The 13,478-nt window shown below is 37.9% G+C and overlaps 1 long non-coding RNA gene across 1 annotated transcript in view; it reads left to right on the top strand.

Moving 5' to 3' along the window:
- The first annotated feature begins 268 nt into the window (after positions 1-268).
- Positions 269-13,478, top strand: part of LOC134201523 (uncharacterized) — a 33,028-nt gene continuing 19,818 nt past the window's right edge. The window contains exon 1 of the long non-coding RNA XR_009976872.1: positions 269-696. This is a non-coding gene — a long non-coding RNA (uncharacterized LOC134201523). The remainder of the gene's footprint in view (positions 697-13,478) is intronic.

The raw sequence follows: 13,478 nt of genomic DNA, 5'->3' as shown, positions 1-13,478 counted from the left end.
CGCGTGGACAACAGCGGCGGACGGGGGGACGCATCAGCTGATCGCGATCGCCGACAGACTCGATCAACAGCGGACGTTTCGACCGCTCATAAGAAATTATGTTAATCTCCAAATTTATAAAGTACCTATTAATTATTATAAAGCGAGTTGTATTATTGGAGTTTTATTAACAGATATAAAATTGTAAAACGTCTTAAAGGTCGACATTCAATTATTTTATTCGTCGTCGGTATAATAACAGAATCACCCTCTTGTTCCCAGGCTGACCGCCGGCCGGTTTTGGTCACTCGAACCAACCCCATTCTAAAGATGATCTTCTTGATACTAAAACAAGTTAGTGGTCCCACAGTGGCCAGTGTTTTCTTCAGTGCAACGTCAGCGGTCAAGGGTTGAAGTTTGAAATGCGATTTAAAAATGGAACGAAGGAATTTGAATTAAGAATCTTAAGCATTCTTGATAAATCGAAAACTTCGCAACTATTGAATTGAAACAAAAATTTTAATTCTTATTTTTTAAATATAGAACGTATATTTTATTGTTTTGTTTACATTGTTGTTGTTTTGTTGAAATTGTTTGTTTTATTTAAAATTCAGTGCAAATTGAACATTCGTGTGAAGTGATCGGTTACAATGTGTTTATATTAAATTCGAAGTTTGAATGTTCTTAGCACAAAATCATCTCGATCGACATCAAGGAGTGAGTATTGGTTTGTTCTCGTAAATTTTCTAAGCGCCTCTTAACCTATTAATATTTTTACGGTTTAATCTCGCAGTTTTTTCTTAGTTTCAATTTTTTTGAAGCCCGTTTTAATTATGTTTACATTTCGCATAACCCGGAGGCGGTAATAAAAACAATAGCAGCTTAGTCGACCGACTGAGTCGTTCGGTCCCGTTCGAGAGACAAATTAGTTTCGCCAGAACATCGATACAATTAGAATCGATTTGAATCGAAATTAAATCGATACAATTTCATTAGCCCGAGTGGGGGAGCACAACGGAAATTTCGCTCCGAGAGGCAGCACTCGAGCAATTTACCGTTAACTGAGTCATTTGGCGGGAGTCTTCGCGGGGGGAGATCATTCGTAATTTGTTTTCTGTTGCGCTCGCTTTGTAGGTACGCGTCCGCGTGAATAGAGCCGCAACTCTTAGACTGCGTGTTCTTTTTTCAAATTTTTTTTTTTTTTTGTACTCATTACAGACCTTCGTTATGTTATGCCCGATTTTTTTTTATTGCTTAAGCGGGTAGATGGGTCCACGGCCCACATGGTGTTAAGTGCTTACCGGAGCCATGCAGCCACCTACCTTGAGGTATAAGTTGTAAGGTCTCAGTATAGTTACAACAGCTGCCGGACCCTTCAAACCGAAACGAATTACTGTTTCAAGACAGAAATAGGGAGGGAGGTGGTACCTACCCGTGCGGGCTCACAAGACGTGCTATCACCAGTAATCTACCACTAGTCTCTGATCAAGTCTCTAGTCTACTCTTAAGTTTCTAAAATAATCTTTAAAACGGCTCCGACTCGGTGGTAGATTCTGCAAAGCCCTGCAGTATGCACTAGGGCCAGTGTTAGCAATTCTCTCAGATTGATCCCATGAGCACACCGTCCGCAAATAGCTGGAATAGCCCCTTAGACAGCAAATAGTTAGTAAAAAAACTTCTCGAAAAATTTAATAGAAAAAAATTAATTATAAATAAAAATTATTTGATTTGTTCGCCTCACTATGTCTCAAGACTAAGACGAACGGAGGTCGGTCGGGGCAAAATGCATGTCGTTTCATTAGGTTTTCCGTTCACGGCGCGAGGATTTATCGTTGGCGGTGAGCACCTCACTACAACACTACATAATAGAGATGTACCTACCTACTGTTTAGTTTATATTATTATCGTACGCAGTGAGGTCTTCAGTGTCAATTGTTTTCGTTATAGTCCACGTCTTAAAGAAAACAATATGAGTTGAAAAATATAGGAGCTAATACAAAAAAATTACAAAAAAAAGGGGATATCATTCATGTAGTCGAAGTAAGTTAAATATACATTAATAAGGATATTTAACTAGTAACGGGTAGGTACCACCGCCCTGCCTATTTCTGCCGTGAAGCAGTAATGCGTTTCGGTTTGAAGGGTGAGGCATCCGTTGTAACTATACTTGAGACCTTAAAACTTATATCTCAAGGTGGGTGGCGCATTGACGTTGTAGATGTCTATGGGCTCCAGTAACCACTTAACATCAGGTGGGCTGTGAGCTCGTCCACCCATCTAAGCAATAAAAAAAAGTACTGATTAAATTCTGATAAAGTTTAAAAGGAACTTATTGCAAGAAAAACACCAGCTTTCGAATTGTAATCATGAAAATAGGTTCACGTACCTATAAAAAAGCTCTGAGGTTACACGCGTTAAAAATGTAGTCGAATTGATAACCTCCTTCTTTTCTGATGTCAGCTAAAGATAATAAATCCGTTGACCAAGAGCTCGTATTTAAAAACTAATTTATTTAAAATCATTCTTAATTTAAAACTTCGAACGTTATTATTACGTTATGTATTTAAAACGCAACACACATCTCGCACACTAAATAAATTTGTTTAATATTTAAGAAAAAACAAATTTGAAAATCTAAATTTTTTTTTTTTGCTTAGTTGTATGGACGCGCTCACAGCCCACCTGATGTTAAGTGGTTACTGGAGCCCATAGACATCTACAACGTAAATGCGCCACTCATCTTGAGATATAAGTTCTAAGGTCTCAGTATAGTTACAACGGCTACCCCACCCTTCAAACCGAAACGCATTACTGCTTCACGGCGGAAATAGGCGGGGTGGTGGTACCTACCCGTGCGGACTCCCAAGAGGTCCTACCACCAGTGATTACGCAAATTAGAATTTTGTGGGTTTGATTTTTATTACACGATGATATTCCTTCACCGTGGAAGACAATCGTGAACATTTGTTGAGTACGTATTTCATTAGAAAAATTGGTACCCGTCTGCGGGATTCGAACACCGGTGCATCGATACATAAGAATGCACCGGACGTTTTATCCTTTAGGCCACGAAGACTTTTAATTATAATTAATAATGGGATATTTGATAATAAACAGAACGGATTCTCGAAACGAGCGCAGTTTCAAAATTAGAACGTTTTCAAATTAAATAAGGCCGCGTGTAAACAACGTACATACATTAAGGCGCCTCCCACACGTAACTCACTGTCACAAATCCTCGTCTTAGTATTTCTTCGGGGTCATTAGCGGAACGGCGCCCATTCCGAGGCCCATTTAGATAAAACGTCACAGATTTGAACGAAGATTCCCTAGCACCACCCACCGCTCCTTAAGGGGATGTGTCTTGTGTTGATAAAATCGTGATTGCATTTACTGTTGTCATCAGTTTTCTTTAATATCTAACAGAATGTGATTCAATGTCTAATTTAATGCGATTTAAAAAAGTTTCCATGGAAATTAATAACAAGGATTTACCATCGAAAGCTGATTTGAGATTTTACGTCACGAATAAAATAAATTTGAATGTGTTAAAAGCTAAAGCTATGCTGAGAAGCTTTGAGAAGCAATTTCAGCTTCGCCCTAAGACATAGGTGAGCTCACAGGTCTCAAACCGGAGTGTTGCTAACACTGGCCCTAGCAAGAGCCGTGCTTCGCAGAATCTAGCACCGGATCGGAAACGCGACCCACTGAGATCCGGCGAGAAACTCAGTGGGTTGTGTCTGTGGGTTAATTCGCTCGTCGAGCCCTTCGTCGCAAGCAACGGGTTCGACGAGGACGGTGACCGGCGCATTGATACTACAGCCGGAATGGCTGGCATATTATAGAAATCGATATGATTATTCAAAGAACTCTAAAAAAACATATTCTGTAGATTGTTTTTATTGCTTTAATGGGTGAAGGCGCTCACGGCCTACCTGTAGTTAAGCGGTTACTGGAGCCCATGGACGTCAACAACATAAATGCCGCCACCCACTTTGAGATATAAGTTCAAAGGTCTCAGTATTTTATACAGCACAACGGCTGCTTTCAAACCAAAATGCATTACTGCTTCACGGCAGAAATAGGCAGGGTGGTGCTACCTTCCATGTAGGCTTATAAGACACTTTACCACCAGTAAAATAAAAAATAATATTTTAACTGTATTCGAAAAAAGAATCGAATTCGAATTTTAAATTTGTAATCACATATGCGACTTATAAATTTAAATTAAGCCGTTCTTAAATTAAAATCTTCGAATAGTTAGTGTTCGCAGTCGGCCATATTTTTCCCTAAATTCCGTTGTACCTTAACCGACCGCCTCAAGCCACCCCCGGCTTGCGAGTAATGACTCGCAAAGATTTTCGCTAAGGGTGCAAATGTTTATATAGGGTGATAATTTATATTACGTTTCTTGTGTGATTCCGGCTAGGCGAACGTAATTGTTAGTGAATTTCTTGGTTACCTGAGTTCATTGGGAAATTGGAAGGTTGCGGCGAAATTTGAGAGTACCTATCAGATAGTTATGAAAGCATCCACTCGTCGCATAGTTAATATTGAACGTGCGATTCATCCAAGATCTTTAGGATTTTTGTTTTTATTAATACGCTTTTATTAGCTTCAGACGTATGTTACATACAGTATGTATCGGAATCTTTGAAAATGATTTCGACCCCGGATTAACTCGAAATTTGGTATAATTATTAAGGACCGAAGACAATTCAATATTAAAAAAAAATTTGAAAAAATTGAAATCCAACTAAAGAATAGAAATTTGTAGTCGTCGTGGGCTAACGGATAAGACATCCGGTGCATTCGTATTGAAGCGATGCACCGGTGTTCGAATCCCGCAGGCGGGTACCAATTTTTCTAATGAAATACGTACTCAACAAATGTTCACGATTGACTTCCACGGTGAAGGAATAACATCGTGTAATAAAAATCAAACCCGCAAAATTATAATTTGCGTAATTACTGGTGGTAGGACAAGAAGTCCGCACGGGTAGGTACCACCACGCCGCCTGTTTCTGCCGTGAAGCAATGCGTTTCAGTTCGAAGGGCGGGGCAGCCGTTGCAACTATACTTGAGACCGCAGAGCTTATGTCTCAAGGTGGGTGGCGCATTTACGTTGTAGATGTCTATGGGCTCCAGTAACCACTTAACATCAGGTGGGCTGTGAGCTCGTCCACCTATCTAAGCAATAAATAAATAAAAAATAGCAACGACTCTTGGTTCAGTATCTGTGGTCACCTCATCCCCCTCGCGTCGTCTTCCTCATTCATGAAGAGATCTGTTTTCTGATGTGGCCAAAAAACTCGGACTCTACGGAGGCACAATGGTGAAGAGTCTTGAATGGAGTAGATCGTACTGGGTACCTGAACGTGTTGGCATCGTGGGAAATAAGCAAGGACTTTGCAAAGGCAGCAATAAGACCGTGAACGGGAATTACATTGAGGTCAACCCATAATGCATGGTTACTCAAAAACGGAATACTGGAGTGGAATACGTTAGCATTTAAACACACCATAGCTCTTCTAAGTGAAATTGAATTGATGCGTTGTTTTAGGATTTTAGACAATTGTTTTTTTTTTAATTGCTCAGATGGGTGGACGAGCTCACAACCCACCTGGTGTTAAGTGGTTACCGGAGCCCATAGACATCTACAACGTAAATGCGCCACCCACCTTGAGATATAAGTTCTAAAGTCTCAAGTATAGTTACAACGGCTGCACCACCCTTCAAGCCGAAACGCATTACTGCTTCACTGCAGAAATAGGCAGGGTGTTGGTACCTACCCGCGCGGACTCACAAGATGTCCTAACACCAGTATGTTTCTAAATCAAGAAGACGTCTACAGGTACCTCCATGAAGAGTCTTAACCGAAGAGTTGAAGAGTCGAGAAACTGTGTTTATCCAACCACAAATACCTACATTAAAATATGAAAATATTTCTATTACCAATTTTTTTATTAATATTTTGCAACACCCTGTATCGACTTCTGGTACGAATTCAAAACAAGTATCTAAAATTCGTTTGCATTGGATATCTGAGACATCGCAAGCTCACGGAGGGCGCTTACTTTTACAATGTATCAAGCAAAGGGATCCATCCTGTAGCACGAAGGGATGCATGGTTATTGTGTTCTTTGACTGTTGATCTAAAGCGTGTTTCTTAGTTCATTCTTTGGATATTCTATTACAGTAAATTATTGTTTAAAGTAGTTTAATTTTTTTAATTGTAATGCGAATGTGTTATGGGGTACTCTCATTTTAAATATCAACCGTGGGTAAGCCACTAAAAATGTTCGTGAGCTTATTGGCGTAAATTCTTTTTTATGGCTTAGATGGCTGGACGAGCTCACAGCCCATCTGGTGTTAAGTGGTTACTGAAGCCCATAGACATCTAAAATGAAAATTCAGTCATCCACCAGGAGATAAGTCGTTCGGATGGTAACCGACCTTTTTGAATGAAGTACGTACTTAACTCATGTTCACTAATGACTTCCACATAACATTGCTTAATATAATAAATAAAAAATCGCAAAAATTATAAATTAAAATTTATATCAAGGTTCGCTCTTACTCAACATTAATAATTTAAAAATAAATACACCATAATATCAATACAATCTGACTTGGAGTATGTTGTACCTAAAATGAGGATCACGCGAATCCTTTGCCTTAGAAATAGACATTAGACAGACAAGCGGATTACTGACATTAAGCATTTTTTTTAAAAATTGTTTTCATAACAAATTCGAAATTCGAATTTATAATAGTAAATTTTAATTGTCTATGAATCTCTAGCGTTATCGACCGGAGCGCGGCGCGTTCAAAAACTTCACCCTTTTCAATTCGTTTTATACTTACAACTAAACTCACACAGGCGCGGCCTCGCTTGCAAAAACCTCCCCGCGCCTTGGGGCAATTCTTCAAAGGGTGAAAAAACCCCGCGCGTCCCTCCCCATTCCACCGCGGCCCGCCTTAGCTATTCTTGGGTTAGAATCGGGGTGGATACTTAGCAAGCCACTATGGCGGGGATCGTATTTTTTATAAGCGCGCGTCGAGTTTCAATTTGGAATCCGTTGCGATTGGTTGGTTGGTTTTTTTTGTTTTTATTTTGTTTTTGTTTTATTGGTTTGTTTGCCGTTTTGTTGGCGGTAAGTTTTTTTTTTCGAAATTGGAATTTTAGAGTACCTAAATGTTATATGTTTTTGTTTCGATATTTTAGCTCATTAACATTTAGAATAAAAACTTTTTTACTTAAAAATCGAATTTGGAAGAAATTGTAGAAATATTATGGAATTGTAAAGCACGTTTCGATCGCTTTGTCTGAATACTTAAACAAAATATTAACACCATTTTATATGGTCGTACCTAAGTAATTAATTCAATGACTAGTTATAGTTAAGATTTTTTTTATTTATTACTAAAATTAAACTAAAGTTCCTGTTACAAACAACAAACAAAAAATATGTCGCGAAGCGCGGACGCAGCGAACCACACGGTTTTGAATTACGAAAAATTTCATTAAAACCACCCGAAACTTTTCCCCGGAAACATAACCCGTACGCGACCATATTACAAGTTTTTACTCAAAAGCCGTCTATTAAATTTAACCCTTTCCGGGGGTTAAAAAGCTTATCCGAACACCCCCGCCCTTCCTAGAGCTACGTAACTATAAAACTACGCACACGAATAAAAATCCCCATTCGTGCGGAGTACACATGCAAAAAACGTTAACTAGTCGCGTACCCTGGGGGTGTGCCCCCCGCCCGGGGGGGTGGGCCCTCATATCCTTGCAGAAATTTTGTTTACTTCTCTCTCGGCAAGGAGCCCGGCATCCGGGAGGAAGCGTTTGAAATAGGAACTCGCCCGGGATTCGTTTCGTTTCCACATTTAAAACGTTTAATTCTTTATTCTAGAACGCATGTAGTTTTGAATGTGTTGAATGAATACCTATAATTTTTTTTTAAATTTAGAATTTCGAATTTTTTTGTTTTTGTAAATAATTAGGTGTTGAGGAATCGATTACGTAACGATTTGATTTCGGAATATAGTCTTAATGTAAATCGATTATCAATAATCACATTAGAGTAACATCGATAATCGCAGCGCGAATATTAATCTAATCGTTGTGGCTCAGCTTTTTCTCGTGAAAGTTATTCGACAAGTCAATTTAACAAGTCGCGATCCCTCTCGAAGGCGCGATATGAAAACTCGTGCCTCGAATACGGAGCCGGCTCGATTCAAACTTGAATTTAAACGTGGAACGGCGCGCTCCAAGTTTCCAAATTCGAAAATTAAACCGACTTGGTCGGAATTAAATACAATATGGCGGCCCGGTGCGCTCTCGTGATGCTACGAATTATTATACGTCACTTTCGAATTGAATCACGTTTTTCGAATTTAGAAAAAAAAGAAAAGAAACTCTACTGTTTAGTTTTTAAATGGTTATAAAACATTTATGTGTCAAACAATAAAGGTATGTAATTCGTAGCCCGCAGAGTTCCAATTAAGTTCGTCTCCCCTTTCGCAATTATGTAATAATGACTGAACGATATTTAGGTACGTTTACGTTGTTATGGTAAATAAAGACATTTCTTGAAACAAATTAAAGTCCTCTAGGTATGTAGGTACGTAAGGAGCGAGGCGCACCTGCGTCTCAGAAATTTTCATGTAACAACTTACTTGTAATTAACAAAATACATTCAGAACTCGTAACTGGATTTAAATAGTAACGCTGCTGTTTCTAGGGAGGCGCCATTACGGTATTGATACTAAATATTTATAATGTATCGAACGGTAAAAGGCTATTTGATTTAACTGACATTTTAGAAATTTTACAGAAGAGCCATTTAAAGTTTAAATTTTAGGAAAAATATCGTTAAAAAAAACTTCTTCAGCGATTTGAATGGATTAAACTTAATTGAAGTTCAATTAAAAACATCGAGCTGTTGATGCTAATACAAAAATAAAACGCACCGTTAATTAAAGATAAATGCCTTTTTTTATTGCCTGGCTAGGCAGACGAACATACGGCCCACCTGATGGTGAGTGAATACCGTCGCCCATGGACTTCAGCAATGCCCGGGGCAGAGCCAAGCCGCTGCCTACCGTGAATGTGAAATTTCGCTAATAGATAAAAAATAAAAATAAAATGCTTGAGCAAACCAAACTAATAATTAACTTCATATTTTCTATTCTGTTGAGAGTAGTCCGGATATTGAAGCGAAGTTATAAAATTATTGTTCTGTCATCGGTCCTTGATGCATGTGCAACTATTCAAGTTAATCTAAGGTCTGGAAGTTGGCGAAAATGACGTTCAAAGATTCCGTTTGATACAAACAAACACACGCACGCATCAAGCCAATAAAAGTGTGATCAAAATTATTACTTATTTTGTGTAATTTGATTTTATTGTAAAAAAAACCGGTAAGGTAGGAAAAACATTTTTTTTTAAATTTTACCTTTTTATAATAAGCGTCGCATTGGATTCAAGGTTTTATTAAATGTAGATTTTAATCGATTAAAAAAAAACATTAATTTCAAATTCTGTCCAATGAGATCAGTTGAGGTTTAGGTAGACGAGTTAATCGATAATAAACTTCAAGTTTCAATGTCTCGAGGGTTTGATGGATTGCAGTACAGATTAAAACGGCAATAGTATACCAAATAAATTACAATTCTATGAGTAAAGTTTGCTTAGTCTGCACACGACGATTCTGTTTGCTTATGCGAATATATAAAAAATATCGAATTCCAGTCTGCGTCGTCCCATCCCTAAACTCCATACAAAGAGACACTAAGAAATTATGTATTCCCCTTAGCGTAGTTTCGGCTGAACTTTATTGAATTTGTTCCGAGAGCGGTCTGGAGTCGGGATGCAGTACTTTTGTCAGGTGTTCGTGATCCGAATGTAGACAGTTAATATTGCAGGCTGTAAATGACGCCATGTCGCCATCTTGGCGTTCGAAATTCGAAATTGTTTAATAATTTTTTTTGGTTTGCTCTTGTTTCTTCCGGGAAATTTGTATTCGAAAATCGAATTTGGTGAATTATTGAAATTTTTTTTTTTTATAAGAAGTTCACGGTTCGATAAATTTGGTTAGCGTAAAGCCTAATGATTGTTAAAATCTTTCGTGATTCCTTACTGCGATTAATATTTCGAGCATGCAATGTATGGCTTTGAATTAATAGATAGAAGATTCCATCTCTTATCCTGGACGTAGTAAGGTCGGATTCAGATTAATTTTAATCTGAATCCACGTTTTTCGAATATTATAACGAATATAATCGCTATACAGCATTCACTAGGGGTGGGACGTATCGTGAAACCGCTACCACCACCATTCTACTCATTTCACAGTGGTGTCACCATTATGCAAGACTTCGTCACTAATTGCGTGGATGTCGTATCAAGACCCGCCATCATCTCCATGTTACAAGAACCATCAAACATAAAAGCCTAAGAAATTGAAATAGGCACTAATAAGCAAGTGAACGAAGGTAGCGTATGACCTTTGTATCTATTGTCTATGTTATTGACAGCTCATTTGTAACGCTAACTCAGATGCCTATTGTCTCTGATGTATTAATACTACATTAATACAGATTAGACGAAGGTTGTTTTGCTTGTTCTTTTTTTTTTAGTATTTAGAATTCTAAAAAAAATGAGAAACATGCGATATACAGAGAATTAGCGAAACGCCCATACCTAATACCTATAATTTATAACCAAAATCAGCACAAAGCTAAGGAATCATCTTTCATAGTGCATAAAAAAGTGCTGCATTTTCAAACCGTACTTCTATTTTTTTTCCATTAAACGATGCTCATAAATGCGACTAAATTAGTGTTCCATATTAACCATTAAATTTTACACTTAAAAAAAATACCAGCTATCTTTTCAAGACCGCCAGGCAAAAAGAGGTAAAGTCGATCTCAAAAAAAAAAAAACATTTACGTTATTCCGAAAAACCAAAAGCAACGAAACAAATTATTCGAAAAACATTCGAAATTTCACTGGACCCGTGCGAAAATATAAATTGAGATTCATATATTTCGGTCAAACCCCCGCCGTGGGGGAGTTCGGAAAGTAGTTCCCCCCCTTGTTAATTCCTTTAGTTTTACTGCCTTTTTGGACGTTTTTCCCCCCTGGTTTATAAGGGTACGTGTTTGGTTAGGCCGACCTTTTTTACCCGACCGGGATAGTTTCGGAATGTAAAATTGTTGTAAATTAACATTTCGAACTGTTCCGTTTTTAAATATTTGTTTTTCGAATTGTTTCGTTTTATTTTAATGTTGTTTTTTTGTTGTTGTTTGAAGCTTTCCTTGAATATTGTGTTCGGTAACTTGGAATTTGAATTTAGTGTTATTTTTTCAATCGTGAAATAATCTGTCTGTAAATTTGTTGATGTTCTGTAGTGCAAAGATTATCGTTATAAGCAGCTCTATCGCTATATTTTTAATTATATACTTATGTAGGAACGGAACGTTTTGAGTTTGACAAGCTGTAGTTTGTCCGAGTTTGACAGATGACAGGACGGAGAGCACAGATAATACACTTAACAGAGAGTGAAAACGAAGGCGAAGGTGTTTAAATTGTGACGGTATTTTTAACTTCTCAGTATTTTAAATTCCGATCCCATAAATGTCACAGGAAAAATATGACAAACATACAATATGAAGGTAAGCGTCATCAGGTGAGACTTAAAGCTTATAACACTAAGTCTTTTCTACAAAATGACATGTTTCAAATTACAAATGCTCCCCACATATGAAGTCTATAGGAAGTACAGTTATAATACAAACATAGTTTTTAAGTGAGCAAGCGAATATTTCACTACTGACCTCTATAGTATACCAAGCACAATACTCGCAGTCAGAATTGCACTTGTAAAACCAAGTATAAGGTTCGTTAGCAAATTCTATTGTTGGATATTTATATGTAGATCACATCCCTTATTACGAGTATAATATTATATCTTGCAATTTTTTATCTTCATTCATTCGACCACTGTCTTTTTTGACATCACCGCGACCTCTTGTCTTGATGGTAAATTAAAACGTAAAATATGAAAAAATATAAATTATATTAATACGACATTTATCATTATTTTTTTAGAGCTGAGTACAATTTTCTACTCTAGCTGTGAATCGAATTCTTCTTTTTTTTTCGTTGACTATCGGCCAGTGCGTTTTTAATAAAAAGAACAAGCATCGTAATCGTTCTTTTTTCAAAAAATCAATAGCGAATAAATGAAACGACAAAACTACGTTCGAATTTCGATGATTGGACGGAACCACTAATATGTATTTATAAACAGAACAGAATAATATTTAAAACTTAGTTGAAAATTTATTAAGCGCGGCGGTGGACGTTCTGAAACGCGAAAGTTTCACCGCGAGGAGGCGGGGCGCGGGGCGCGGAGGGGACCGTACGTCCAAGACATCGACGCCAAAGTTTAAAATTGGAATCCTCGGTTTAAAAAGGAGTTTTAAATAGTACAACATTTTGGTCGTTTAAAATATGTTTTAAATTTAGAACTTCAGAAATTATAACTCAAATTACTGATTTTTTAGAGCGTGGAAAGAGACTAGAGCGAAAAAGGTGTAACAAAAAACGACACAATAAATCGATATTTTTTTTCTTAAGTGGGTGGACGAACTCACAGCCCACCTGGTGTTAAATGGTTACTGAAGCCCATAGACATCTATGACGTAAATGCGCCACACACCTTGAGATATAAGTTCTAAGGTCTCAGTGTAGTTACAGCGGCTGCCCCACCATTCAAACTGAAACGAATTACTGCTTCACGGCAGAAATAGACAGGGCGGTGGTACCTAGCCGTGCGGACTCTCAAGAGGTCCTACCACCAGTATAACATCTTTTTCTCGACATCTTTTTGGAGTGATTTTTGAATAACTTCCCGATGACCCAGGAAAGTGAAGCTTTCTTCTATCGATTCACTTAGCCGTCAATATTGAGAATTGAATTTTGTTTATTTATTAATAATATTCCAGACATTTATATGCTTGTAAGCTTGAGGGTAGTCATTATCTTGTTGAACACCAAGTAAAACGATGTCACTTCTGATTCCTGATTTAATCAACAATATGTTATCTTAACAATTCACTTTAACACTTGTCCAACTTTAACCAGTACGTACAACAGTCACTGAATCACACAACGTAACAAGGATATAGTAAGTGCACCAGGCAAGCGCAATCCAACGAATGTTTCTCGCAAGGCACGCACCGCCTCTTTATACTAGCCGGCGCAGCTGGCTTATGAGTCACTTCTGTTGCACGAGTGGAACGACACGGCCGGCGCACCCGGCTTGTGTGAGTCACGCCTGTTGCACGTGATGTTTATTAGAAATACTGTTAACGCCGTCACGGCCATACTGACATGCGCTCGTCCTCGTGCGCCTTTTTATGGTTGTTCTGTAGACAATAAGCGTATTCGTTCATCCTGACATTAACGGATGCAACTTAAA

The sequence above is a fragment of the Bombyx mori genome, chromosome 27 (genome assembly GCF_030269925.1).
Source record: "Bombyx mori chromosome 27, ASM3026992v2".
NCBI classification, from domain to species: Eukaryota; Metazoa; Arthropoda; class Insecta; order Lepidoptera; family Bombycidae; genus Bombyx; species Bombyx mori.
Note: the sequence above shows the minus strand (reverse complement) of the source record. Positions and strands in the feature narration are given on the sequence as shown.